The sequence below is a fragment of the Mesocricetus auratus genome, unplaced genomic scaffold (assembly GCF_017639785.1).
Source record: "Mesocricetus auratus isolate SY011 unplaced genomic scaffold, BCM_Maur_2.0 Super-Scaffold_100676, whole genome shotgun sequence".
Taxonomy (NCBI): domain Eukaryota; kingdom Metazoa; phylum Chordata; class Mammalia; order Rodentia; family Cricetidae; genus Mesocricetus; species Mesocricetus auratus.
The window spans coordinates 113,854,301-113,867,177 of NW_024429266.1; the positions used below are offsets into that span (position 1 = coordinate 113,854,301).

A 12,877-nucleotide genomic window follows, 5' to 3' on the forward strand; every position below is an offset into this window, starting at 1 on the left:
ATAAGGGTTATTAATGACCGCATAAGAAAAGAGAACAGACCTACTATGCTTTCCTTGACTTGCTATGTGAAGCTCCCTGCAATGTTATGGTGCAGCAAGAAGGCCCTGGAAGGGATGCAGGGGACCTGGATTTGATTCCCAGCACCCACATGGCAACTCACAGCCACCTGTAACTCCAGTTCCAAGGGAGCCGACACCTTTTTCTGGCACACATATGGTTTACAGGCATACGCGTAGGCAAAACATGTATGCAGATTTTTAAAAAGTCATTCTGTGCCTCAAAACTGTAAGATTTTAGCAGGAACGTAATGACCAACCGTGTTTCTGAAAATTCCAAAGGCGGATGCAAGCCTGGCAGACCAACACTTGATTCCAGCACTGGGGAGGCGGAGGCAGGTGGGTATCTGTGAGTTTAAGGTCAGCCTCATCTACATAGAGAGTTCCCAGCTAGCAGGGCTGCACAGCAAGACACGGTCTCTAAATTAATAAATTAATTTTAAAAACAAGAAGGGCAAAAGACCCTTTGAAGGATCTTTGGCAAGAACACAGGCATCAAGTGACCTCTGGTAACTGGGCCTCACTACGCGCCCCTGCTCTGGTGCCCAGGGATGGATCTGAGGAGAGAGAGGAGGGCATGACCACACAGCAGGTAAGGAAACGTGACCTGAACTTCTGCAATGTATCTTACACACAGAAGGCCTCGTAGAACAGGGGTGCTGTGGACTGTGTACACACCGCCAGCGTTTAACAATACCTGGCACACAGGAGGCTTCAAAAAAGTTATTTGTAATTAAATTACTGTTACAACTCTTATTCATAAATATTCTTAAAGCCAGTAGCAAATTTCCCAGCTGACGATCGCTACCAAGAAGGCAAAAAACTAGAATTTTCCCATGATGAGAATGGATACCCATTCCTGTGTTGTTTTGGGATTCATGTACTTCATCAACAAAAATATACTAAGTCCTTGCATGGCAGGTTGAGGACATAGCATCTGTCAACAAGACAGACGTAATTTCATCCTTACAGACCTTCTATTCTAGTCACTCTCCCTAGCTTTGGGCTGAACCACAGGTCTTTTGGGTGGCCTTGGGGCCGTTGCATTTTTTATTTCCTCTTCCAAATAATCAGACATTCCTGACACATGTGATTGGTCTCTTCAGATATCTGCTTAAATGGACCCTTAGTAGAGAGGCTTTTGACCATGTTAATTAAAAGTGAATGCCAACTCTTGGTCGCAATACACCCCCAAGCGTCTCATCTCTTCTCTAACGTCCTCCACAGCATTTATTAGACCTGACACACATACCTATCTGTTCACAATGTGAAGATCAAACATCCCTGTTACATTCCTAGGACCTACAAGGGACAGGGCACTGAATTCACAGGCATACAACAAATGACTACAGAATGGGTGTCCTTTAAACATGCACCCACAAGCAGTTTTTCACTCAAACTAGTTCTTAACCCTACTAAGAAAATCCTGCACTTATAGCGATGACATCAGACAGTTTCCCAACTGCCTCCAACTTGCCCACTGGCTTTACCATCTGCTTTAAACTGTCAGAGGTAACTCCCACTTCACACTCCAGGTCACTAATATGTGCATTTCTACCAAGACCAAGGATAAACACTTCCTCACCCTCCCAGAATATGAGTGAACCACAGTCAACACCAGGACGTGAAGCTGGGGGTGGCTCCCATCATCATCCAAGAACCTACTTTGTAGTATCGCACACTGGGTCTCAAGGCTTGGGAGGAAAGCGCTGTCAAGCCTGTCCCAGGATGATCACTGGCCCTGCCACACCCCCAGCTAACCAGTCCTTTTCTGTTCTTTCTGGGCAACACGCAGCAGATGCAACTATTTTATCTTTCCTCAAACCATCAAGCCAGTCAGACTAGAATACAGCTAAGTTTTAAGATACAATCCTTCATCATTTTTCTCCACCCTGGCTTTATTCTCCTCCTGCTCGTCTGATGTATTCATGAAAACCGAAGGATAAAACTGCATCACCTGCTAGCTCGTGCCTCACAACCACAATCCCATAGGAAGGCAAGCCGTCAGTTTATACAGCAAGACTCATGGCTAAACCTAAAGCTTTCAGATACTCTGCCTGTCCCCGAAATCTGAACTTTCCTTGTACTTTGTGGCCTTGGCATCTGTCTTTAAACTACTTACAGCGTTTCCTGACAGGAATAAAAATGCCTTCTTCACTACAGACACACTCTTTTGTTTCTTTAGCGAGGAAAATCTAGCTTTTCTCCTCTTACTTATTCCAGCCTCACGGTCCTCTGCTGGTTGAAATCCCGCTAACAGAGGTTCCCTTGTTCCACTGCATTTCCAGTCCCTGGTTCACCATCTGCTTCACTAGTGAAAGTGGTTAAGCTGCCGAGTGCCTTCCCACTCCCACAATTCTGCTTGCTCATTAGTATAACTGGAATGAAATCATCCTATCTGCTTTGCCCAGTGCTACCAAGGGCAAATATCAAGTCAGACTGCCATTAAAGCATTCCAGAAAGTTCCAGTGACTATACCTGAATAAGTGTGGTACTTCTGAAAGAAGAGGCCGCGGCAGCGGCGGGGTTATCGACGCTGCATTAATCTCTTGGTCTTTGCTGGGACAGGGCACACCTGAAAAGGAAAAGGGAGAAACGAATTGCAACCACTCTAAGGTTTGGGAAAGAAACCCAGATGTCCCTTTGTCCCCTTTCCCATCAATAAAGATTAGAGTTCTAAGCAGGCTTCCTGCCCCCATCCACACAACGCAGCAAGCAAAAACTCACCATGCCTTCAACCACTTCTTAATGAATTCCAAACTTTCTGCGCAGTGATAATAAGTGTGAAACCAAGCCCTGGTGTAGATTGAAGACTTGAGAGTGGGTCATGGCAGTAATAAGTGAGCAGACATCAATCTAGAGAAACCACCTCTGGTTGTTACTGTCATTTGGCATGAGTTTATTTGATCCAAAACGTGCTTGAGGATTTTGCCTTTTATCTTTTAATCTAGAGAGATCTAGAGAGAAACCACCTCTGGTTGTTACTGTCATTTGGCATGAGTTCATTTGATCCAAAACGTGCTTGAGGGTTTTGCCTTTTATCTTTTAATATGTACATGGTAAATGAGGTTACCTCTTGAACAGTTCACTTAATGTTCTCAATTATAGTATCAGTCACTGAACGATTTCATGCAAATTGTTTTAGAACTGGGTCTGAGCTTCCTTCTCTGAAAAGCAGGTTGCTTCATCTGGTTATTGTGGAGGGGCCAGGAGACAGAACGTGCCCCATTGGATGTTGTGAATGGGAAGAGTTCAGTGGTTTGACCGTCACTCAAAGTCCACAGCAACCCATCCCTTCTTTGCAGAGAGGGAAATGCCTTTCATGAATAAAATGATTTTTAAATGCTGTGGTGACTGTCACCCAGTTGACTCACACTGGTTTCTCCCAAGAACCTACTGTCAAGAGATGTCACACAAAGCAATTTCCTACTTCTGAAAAAACATGAAGGAGTCACAAATAGCATTCTTTTTTATTAAGAAACAAGATGACCAAAGGAGGTAAGGACGACAGAAAAAGATGAAAAGACAATGCTGTCCTTTAAATGGTACTCAAATAGCCTTTACTCTTTAGAGGCATCTTCTGTTGAACTACTATGAAAAAGATGCTTTTTTCCAGTATAAATATATGCCTCCACACCCCCAATATTGTTTTAAAACACTGCACAACAGACAGAGAATGCAGGAATGTGAACCACAGGCGTGGTAATTATTGGCAAGCGCAGGTGTCTGAACAGAGGGAAGCTAAGGGGAATGATATACAAATCCTTCCGCTTCATTAGGTTTCTAAAAATATTCTCAAAATACAAAGGCATGGGTACTGCATAAATCGATGAGAAATGTAATCAAAGGGGTTTTGTGAATCTTGACCATAGCCCAGACACAAGTATTTTGAAATTTTTTTAAAAAAGGGAAAAAAAAAAACACAAAAAGACATGATGTTATGAACCAAGCCAGCAGGGCTTAAAATAAGCAGAGAAGTTGGACAAAACAAAATGAATGCACGATAAAAGTGAGGACAGATTTTTTTTAAAAATCTGTTCATACTTAGCTAGAAAATGTAGAAATATCAGATGCTCTGAGGCCATGAACAGACTCTAAGGCTTCTTTTCTGAACTAGGTGTTAAATCATTTTGAGTTTGATTCCCACAGGACTCAGGAGGGAGGAAACGAACAAAACTAGTGCATCCAGGCAACCACCAAGAGGAGGTGGCCTGGCTCTTCCTGCTGTACTAGGAGGTGGCAAGCCCAGGACTAACTGGACTCCACACAGGATTCCTTCCAGATCCCATTGGTCAATGGACCAAACTCGTTTGCATAGATGCATCCCTAACTACGTGTGGCTCCAAGGGGAAGAGAAAGGATGAAGTTACATTCCCTAGACACCTGTCAACTTGCCTCTGTAACTAAGATACAGTGAGATCTCCAGAAGACAAGTATAACAAGGAGAAGCAAAGCATTCAAACAGTCTAACTTCACAGTATCTTAAAGTCTGGAACTAATAGTTCTTGATTCATGTAAGCTTTTAATCTAATGACCTATACCAAACATATTATGGAAGGAAAGGGGAAGGTCAAAGTTACATTCCTTCACCCAATAATAGCAAAGTGTCTGTCCTAATGGTGGCCAAAATCAATCAGAAATGACCCGCCAACTCCTCCTTTTGATACCAACGTCTCAGTCTTTCCATAATCCCATAGCACACATCTGACCCTTGCCTGGCCAGTGACTTCCCTGACAATTCTGGTCCCAGCAAGTGATTTGGACTAGGTCCATGATCCAGGCAACAACCAACAGCCCACAAGTAAGTGTGGATCCAACCACTGCTCAGGGTGCAGGACTGCTAAGAGGCACTCCCCTAGAGAACACCTGCCTGAGAACAAACCCAGATGAGAAAGACAGTCTGTGGCAATACAGCAGAGCTCAGGTACCCAGACCCTCCTCTCCCTGAAGCTAACCCTCCTGTGACTGTTTTAGCAACGTAAACCAAGAGCTTTTTTTACTGTTCTGATACTGCATGGATGTCTTTCATTTACAAACAAATGGCCTCAGACATTATTGCTTCCCCATTCCTTTCAAAACTTTTAAAGGATCAATTCTTCAACCAGATAGTCCAGCCTTGATTATAAACATAAATAATAAAAATAAGATAGGCATAAGTCTTTTGAAATGGAACACTCTGAAAAATCAATATCAAACATTGATAATAGCCTCTGAATCTATGGAGCTTTTGGGTGGCTATATTATTTCCTCACTCAAAAAGAAAAATGTCAGAGGCTGGAGAGATGGCTCACTGGTTAAGAGCACTGGCTGCTCTTCCAAAGGACCTAGGATTAATTCCCAGCACCCACATGGCAGCTCACAACTGTCTTTAAATCCAGTTCCAGGGACCTGACTCCCTCTCTTGGCCCCTGCCCGGCACAAGTGGTGCACAGACATACTTTCAGGTAAAGCACACACACATAAGATTCCATTTAAATTTTCAAAAAGGAAACCGTCCTTGGTACGAGTGAATATTTCCACCTGATCCTATTACCGAGTAGCTTCAGGTTTGGGAACACTAAGAGTCTCCCTACTCAGCACTGGTGACTACTGGAAGTTCATAGATGAAGTGAAAGGCTCTGCTGTTTGCATTCATTTCTCTTGAATTCACCGCCCTCGGTGGGAAGGAGATGCGCTCACAAGAACGCCATGTCTGTAAAGCGTCTCTTTGGCCCACCTCCCCACTGAAGCCTGGCCAGCCATGTGGGCAGGCCTGCCGCAAGTGCTGCTGCATCCCATCCGTACTCCGTCTGTATGTTTACGAAGTGTCCACATTACAAAATCCTCTTCAGGCTAGAGAGCACAGCCCTGTGCCAGCAGCCTCCACACAGAACATGCCAGCACCTCTGCTGACCCTGCCCTGGCACATGCAGGAGATGTCATATCTGATTGGCTCACACCATGACATGCGATGCTGGCCCTGGACCGCAATGGAAACATCAGCCGATACACAGTTGCGTGAAGGACAAAGGACTGGACGCCGAGGATGTAATCCTGGCCACCGAGGAGTGGTCTTAGATAAGCTGCCTCTTTCAGGTGTCCAGCTTTCTTCTCTTTAACATGGGGATGGGCACAAACAGATCAGTGAACGTCACTGTGTATCATGATCCAGGTGGTGGGTGGCAAAGTGGACATGATGAACCAGGACCAACTTTACAGCCAGAGAATATACACATGACACCGGAGCACCTGGAGCACCAGGAAGGACACAGGTGACCCCAGAGCACCAGAAAGAACACAGGTGACCCTAGAGCACCAGGAAGGACATGAGGTGACCCTGGAGCACCAGAAAGGACACAGGTGACCCCGGAGCACCAGAAAGAACACAGGTGACCCCGGAGCACCAGAAAGGACACAGGTGACCCCAGAGCACCAGAAAGAACACAGGTGACCCCGGAGCACCAGGAAGGACATGAGGTGACCCTGGAGCACCAGAAAGGACACAGGTGACCCCGGAGCACCAGAAAGAACACAGGTGACCCCGGAGCACCAGGAAGGACATGAGGTGACCCTGGAGCACCAGAAAGGACACAGGTGACCCCGGAGCACCAGAAAGGACACAAGGTGACCCTAGAGCACCAGAAGAACACAAGGTGACCCTGGAGCACCAGAAAGGACACAGGTGACCCTAGAGCACCAGAAAGGACACCAGTAAGGAAAGCCACACAATGGAACATCAAAGGCAAATGGTAGCCACCTGATGAAGTTGCCCATGGCTAGAACTCAGAAATAGTAAAGCCAGTGCTCCTGGGTTATAACCTCAAGCAGAAATCACCCATGTGTTCACAGTGATGTGTAGCAGGTAAGTACTGGGTAATGGGATAAAAACTAAATAAGCAGGAAAGAAAAACCTTCCATACAGACAAATGCCAGGACACTTAGCCAGACCCTCCACCCTCTAGGAGGCAAAACAGGCCTCCACACCATCAGGACGCACCAGGCACAGAAATGCACGCCATGGTAGCACATAACCTCCACAGGACATCATGAGAAAGCCACTTGACCTCTGTGAGCCTTCTTCCTCAAACACATAAGGATCACCAAGTCCAGTGGCAGCCAGTCTATAAAACACAGCCACCTGTCTCAAATCATGGAGGGAGCCTGTGGGAGCTGCCTGGTCATGAAAACACAACTTTTGTGAATGGATTGTTTTAAGGATTTCCCAGAGTAGAATCTTTGGCCTGTCCTTCCACAGTGTGAGGGTGCAGTAAGGCCACATCAGACGGCAGCACCTTGACCCTGGGTATCCCCGCTCCCAAAATTATACAAGGATAACTTCCTCCTCTTTATAAATAAGCTAATCTCTCTGTGTGAACCATATACATGTCTGTGTGTGTATACAGATGTATGTGCATGTGTGCAGGCATGTGTACAGATCGGAAGCTGATAACAGATGTCTGCCTCCATTGCTCTCTATCTCATTTTTTGAGATGGGGTATCTCACTGCGCATGGAGTTCAGATGACAGGATGGCCCCTGTCTCTCCTCCAAAGTTCTGGGAATATATGTATCACTGCACACAGCTTTTACATAGGTAAACACCCATATAGGTAAAATAACATTTAAAGTAAATAAGTAAATAACCTAGGATTGTTTCAGTTATAGCAGCACAAAACACACTAAGACACCTGAGAACTGTGCCAGTCAAGAGGAGCCCAGCCCGGGAGACACAGCAATCTAACACAACATGGAACGCTGGTAGGAACACAAGAACAGCAAAAGGACACTCAGTATTACTATGCCAGCACCAGCTCATTGGTTTGATAACATTAAGATGCCACTAACCAGAAAAACTTGGTTGGGGCAGATAAGAGCTCCCTGCACTACACAACCTTCCTACCTTGCTGGTAACCTTCTAAAGTGACACCTGGGTTTTGGTGTTGGAATAAAGCTCACAAGCACGGGTAAGGCTGCATGTTTGCAGAGCACGTGAGTTCTCTGTCTTCCGGGGCTGAAGGCCCATGTGGAAGGAAGGTGTTACAGGAAGTAACAAAGTCCATGCCCCACGGCCACTCGCCCCTGGGGTGAGTCATTCACCCGTGCTCCTCAGGCCAATCTTCCTCACCTGTTCAACAAAGTTAGCGCCCCTTCTGTCTCGGTATTGTTTTGTTATGAGTGGCTGTCTTAGTTTCCATGGCCAAGAAATAACATCACGGCCAAAGGCTACTCGGAAGGGAAGAGTTAATTTTGGCTTAGAGTTCCACATCCCATTCCATTATCAAAGGAAGTCCTGGCAGAAACTCAGCTGCAGAAACCCAGAGGGAGGCAGCAGCTGAAGCAGAGGCCATGGAGAAACCCTGCTCACTGGCTTGCTCCCATGGCCTGCTCAGCCTGCTTTCTTATAGCATCCACACAAACCAATCACCAATCGGGAAAATGCCCCCCACAGACTTGCCCACAGGCTGATCTGGTGGGCAGGGGCATTTCCTCACTTGAGGTTATTTGTTCCTGAATGCCTCTAGTCTGTGTCAAACTGACATAAAACTACCGAGCATGGGGGTTGGAGAGATGGCTCTTCCAGAGGACCTGGGTTCAACTCCCAAGACCCACATGACAGCTCATAACTATCTGTGGCTCAGGTTCCAATGCACATAAGAAATAAATAAATAGAAAAAAAGAAAGAAAAAGCTGATACCCAGGGGAGGCCAGCCCCTTTCTGACCAAATACCAAATATGGAGGAGGGTGTGGATTGAGAGGGGGGTCTGAGGGGGAATTGTGAAGAGAGGAGAAAGAAAAGGCTGTGGTCAGGACATAGGAAGGAAGGAAGGAAGGAAGGAAGGAAGGAAGGAAGGAAGGAAGGAAGGAAGGAAGGACGAACTATTATCCAGCACACTGTTACATGGCAACTGAAAAGACAGAAGTTTCCATCTGCTTTTGAGCCTGTGGCAGCACAATATACCACAACAGAGGAAGTGTGTGTGGCAGAGGAAGCCTGCCCCCCCCACCACCACCACCCTGGTGGAAGCATGGACAGACAAGAAGCTTCCCTGCAGGGTGAAATGTTTTCAATCTAGGAAGAAACTGTCACACTCCACCCCTTCCTCCTGCTCATACATCCTTTCTGCCCCCTCTCTGGCAATGATCCTGAGCCTTGGAGGGGTTGACTATAGATGTCCACCTATGGCTACCGTATCACAGTAACAGCCACTTGATCTCAGGAGCTCCCCCAGTACTTGTGAGCTGAGGCTCACAGCAGCAGTGATCTATGGGCATGAACACACATGTTTAGAAGGTGGTTTGACATGTGCATCACATCCATCTAGAAAACCCATAGAAGTTGCTTCCGAATTGGAGCCTATGACTGCCCCAACCACAGGTTTGGTTCTGGCTTACAATACCAGGCTTGCATCCGGGCTTTAGAGTGGCCTTAAATCCAGTCAGAAGGCTGTTGGTCTCAGCTACAATAGCCAAGCTACTATTGCACAAGCAGGCACATCCTGCCTTGCATGTCGGTCTTTTAACACACAGAGATCCCAGTCAAGCAGGAATGTGGGTGACAGTTCTCCACCAGCAGCCTACATGGCCTCCTCTGGCACTGTAAAAGTGGCCCTGGGTTGGCACATTCCTCTGGCCTGCCCCTTCACCATACCTGGATGTTGGGGGAGTTCCTGACTGGGCAAACCATCTCTACCCTAGCATAACCTTTTGCTGGAGGGAAATGTGGGCTCCTTAGTCTGGGGGGATTCCCACACTGGGACAGGCTTGACCTTCTCCACCTGCATTTTATCAAGGACACCTTCTGTGAACTGCTCCTCAGGCAGAAGCTCCTGAGCATGCACACTGTGGCTTTCTGTCAGCTTTCTCCTTAGGAACTCCAGCTCGACTCCAATCCTGTCACATTTGTCCTCTTCCTCTGCTTTACCATTTCACTGTCTCCTGTAGGTTGCCCTACCACTTTGTGAACTATCTCTACATGTTGGTCTAAGTCACTGAGATCTACCAAGGCCTTTCCTACTTCATAAGGGTCTTGTCCCACCAGAGGACTCGGCAAAGCCACTAACGCTCCACACTAGTGTTGAGCTCCTTGCAGGCTCAGCCTTTTCTTAATTCCTCTGTAAACATAGTTCTATTGGCCCAGTGAACTGGGTTCAAACACAACTTCCCTTAGTCCTAGTTTTCTCTATGGTATCCATTCCTCCTCTGTGACCTTCTAGTTCCTGATATTTATGGGGACTTCAGATGGTCATAACCAAGCATTGCTAATGTCTTTGGTAAGCCAGTCCGCTGGGGATTGATTTTCTTCAGAGTGTCTCAGATTATGCAGCATTTACCTTAAGGAGAGATGGGAAGTTAAATTACTCAGTTTCCTGCCTCCACAGCAGCCAGACTGATGCCATCCACGCCCATGTCCCAAGGCCTCACAAGTCAAGCTGAGACAGGCTCTGTCGCCACTTGTTTAAAAGTCTCCCCAGATCCCAGCAGTTCTAGTGCTGAGTAGCTCCTGATCACACTGGTTTCGTGCTTTGGACCTGTTAAAGCCCCGATCTGCACAATGCATTACAGGTTTTTCTTTTTTTTTTTTCTACTGAAGGTTAGACTTGAGGGGTATATCTAATGGCTTTTACTACCCCTCTCTCATCCTCTTCTTCATCTAATGTAGTTAGAGGCTAACACAAAGGACACTGGCTACATCTCCCTTTCTTGTTGCAACTGATCCTCTGTACAAACAAGTTCCTGTTTGACTGCCATCTCGGCCGCAGGTGAGTTGCTAACTACATACAACAGATGTCAGGCAACCTCCACCGCCGCCTTAACTCTTGCTGTATAATGGCAAAGACTGTAAAATTTCCTCTAAGTTTTCAACCGTTTCCAGGTTATCTCCACATTCACGAATGGAGCAGGCATGCCACCCCATACAACACAGATGAGGGTGGCCGTCCTGGGATTACTCCCACAGACACTCCTACTCCTGATGGCTCAGCCTGAGTTACACATCTCACTACAAGACCCATGCAGTTGCTGTCCTACAACACAGGCACAGGAACATACACCATACAGGAGAGGGCAGCTGTATTGGAATTTCCTCCATGGGCGCTCCAGAGCCACTTCAGGCTTCTCAGCCCCAGGGGCTCGCCTTGCTATCCTTATCCAGGACTAAGTACGCACTCCTCCCCAACTCATCTTTGTTCTATCAGGTGCCTGATCAGGCGCCAATTATGGTTCCTGCCCCACTAAATCTGCAAGTCAGAGGTGAGACTATTGTTTGACAAAACTTTTCCTGGGGAGACCAACACATGTGTCTACTCACCCCAGACAGGAATCCCATAACAGACCAAAGTCCAGCTTGATGAACCAATGAGTTTTATTGGGGTTACTTACAGGAGTATAGGTGAGGGATTACTTACAGCAGTAGAAATGACTCAAACACATCTGCATCAACAAGGCCCACCCCAGTGTGGGTGACAGTTCACAAAAGCTGGGAAGCTTGGAATTTATTGCACAGCCTGCAGGCAGCTCAACAGACTGGAGAGTGTCCTTTCCTAGAAACTCTAATATAAACTTCTTCCAGGCAGCTGGTCTGGCCACAGGGTCTTTGCAGATTTTCTCCTCTTCTTTGCCGCTTGCTTCATTTTTGTTTGAGAGGTCACTCCCAGCTTTAATGGCTTACTCTGGCAGGGAGGGGCCTAGTAAATCCAGTCAGTTTCAGGAACTTCCTGAAGTGAGTTTGAGTTGTTTACCTTTGACCTAAGGACCTTTTCTGCAGAACTGAATGTTTCAATCTCAGAGGGAACTGTTACACAACAGGGCCCCACGATCAATATTTGAATTAAGCATTCCAGTATTGCTCTGGCTTAGAAGAAATCTATCACTGATTCCTAGTTACACACTCCCCTCCTCTAGCCGGATCCTTTGCTCTGCTTGTAATCACCAGGTTCCTGTTTCCTTTAGCTCTTTCACACAGTTGGCTGAGGAGAAGCAGTGCTGAGTACCTACAGGGATGTGGGTGGGACCATGACTGGCTAAACCTCAGTAGATGCTAATCAGCCACACCAAAACCAGGACCTCACCTCCTAGAGCACGACAGCCTGGGGCAGTCCTACAGTAAAGGAAAACCTCAGGATCGTTGCAGCCCCACATCACATTTTACAGTGGAAATCCAAATTCTGTCCTCAGATCGCAGCATGTGTTAAGCAAAGTGTCATCCATGGATTAGAAAACCCAGCTATCTTACGCATGTCTGCCTACAAGTTATCTACATTATGAAAATAAATCCAGCAGATGCTAGAGAAGCAAAGAGGCTTCTGAGCCCTCACCAAGGACCACAGCAAGCAGAACTGAGAGAGATAAACAAACCCAATGCTCTTCTAACCCTGGGACCAAGGACTAGAAAAACAGGAATTTCCAGTCAGGGGTAGGCTACCTTCAGTTTTGCAGCAAGAAGTCCTTGCATGCAGTCTTTTTTCTGAGTCTTGTTTTGGCTACAACCTTTATTTTTTCTCTGACATGTTATTACTGAAATGACCCCTTAATGACACATGTAAAAGCTCAAGATCACACTGGGCTACGGAGCCTAAGTGGGACAGATTTTACACTGTGAGGGCGCACACTTATAAGATGAAAGAGTCCCTGGTACCAGCCTCCCTCGCCCAAGGACAGAGGCGGTCAGTGTCTGTGGATGTGGCTGCAGCTTAACTTGAAAGATACAATTCATAGCCAGGCGATGGTGGTGCACACCTTTAACCCCAGCACTCGGGAGGCAGAGGCAGGCAGATCTCTACGAGTTCGAGACCAGAGAAACCCTGTCTTGAAAAACCAAATCAATATACATATATATTTCATA

General features: G+C 46.6%; 1 protein-coding gene across 5 annotated transcripts in view; it reads right to left on the reverse strand.

Moving 5' to 3' along the window:
- Osbpl3 (oxysterol binding protein like 3) overlaps window positions 1-12,877 on the reverse strand; it is a 175,807-nt gene that overhangs the window by 150,397 nt on the left and 12,533 nt on the right. For 4 of the 5 annotated variants that reach the window (XM_013126073.3, XM_021223673.2, XM_013126074.3 and 1 more), the window contains exon 2: window positions 2,536-2,632. The exons of the other annotated variant lie outside the window; for it this stretch is intronic. The gene's annotated coding sequence lies outside the window, so the exon portion shown is untranslated. The remainder of the gene's footprint in view (window positions 1-2,535; window positions 2,633-12,877) is intronic. 5 annotated transcript variants of the gene reach the window in all.